The 1,115-nt window shown below is 64.6% G+C and overlaps 1 long non-coding RNA gene across 1 annotated transcript; it reads right to left on the bottom strand.

Moving 5' to 3' along the window:
• Positions 1-299: 299 nt before the first annotated feature.
• Positions 300-1,093, bottom strand: LOC112946740. The gene is made up of 2 exons (XR_003249288.1): positions 1,011-1,093; positions 300-329 (listed from the first exon to the last, which is right to left on the bottom strand). It is a non-coding gene; the product is annotated as an uncharacterized LOC112946740 (long non-coding RNA).
• Positions 1,094-1,115: the final 22 nt, after the last annotated feature.

Raw genomic sequence — 1,115 nt, forward strand, 5'->3', positions numbered from 1 at the left:
CTGCAGGAACGGGATGTTGGTCTGCGGGAAACACGGGGACACGCGTGTCACACGGGACACGGGACACGGGACAGCACGTTTTGCAGGAACGGGATGTTGGTCTGCGGGAAACACGGGGACACGCGTGTCACACGGGACACACGGGACACGGGACAGCATGTTCTGCAGGAACGGGATGTTGGTCTGCGGGAAACACGGGGACACGCGTGTCACACGGGACACGGGACAGCACGTTTTGCAGGAACGGAATGTTGGTCTGCGGGAAACACGGGGACACGCGTGTCACACGGGACACGGGACAGCACGTTCTGCAGGAACGGGATGTTGGTCTGCGGGAAACACGGGGACACGCGTGTCACACGGGACACACGGGACACATGGGACAGCACGTTTTGCAGGAACGGGATGTTGGTCTGCGGGAAACATGGGGACATGCGTGTCACACGGGACACGGGACACACGGGACATGGGACACACAGGACACACGGGACAGGGGACACACAGGACACGGGACACAGGACAGCATGTTCTGCAGGAATGGGATGTTGGTCTGCAGGAAACACGGGGACACGCGTGTCACACGGGACACACGGGACACATGGGACACGGGACACATGGGACACACGGGACACGGGACACACGGGACACACGGGACAGCACGTTCCGCAGGAACAGGATGTTGGTCTGCAAGGCAAGGGGACACGCGTGTCACACGGGACACATGGGACACGGGACACACGGGACACGGGACAGCACGGTCTGCAGGAACGGGATGTTGGTCTGCAAGGCAAGGGGACACGYGTGTCACACGGTGTCACATGCGTGTCACACGGGACACGGGACAGCACGGTCCGCAGGACATCCCCCATGTCCCCACCATGTCCCCCATGTCCCCGGTGTCACCTTGAGGCCGCGGATGCGGAACTCGGCGAGCGCGCGGCGCAGCTTGGCGCCGTGTCCCCCATGTCCCCCCYATGTCCCCCCGGTGTCCCCGGTCCCCCCGGTGTCACCTTGACGCCGCGGATGCGGAACTCGGCGAGCGCGCGGCGCAGCTTGGCGGCGGCGGCGCCGCTGTCGGGCCCGTGGGCCGTCACCTTCACGAGCAGCGAGTCGTA

Source organism: Nothoprocta perdicaria, unplaced genomic scaffold (assembly GCF_003342845.1).
Source record: "Nothoprocta perdicaria isolate Ctin4 unplaced genomic scaffold, notPer1 scaffold_2145, whole genome shotgun sequence".
Taxonomy (NCBI): Eukaryota; Metazoa; Chordata; class Aves; order Tinamiformes; family Tinamidae; genus Nothoprocta; species Nothoprocta perdicaria.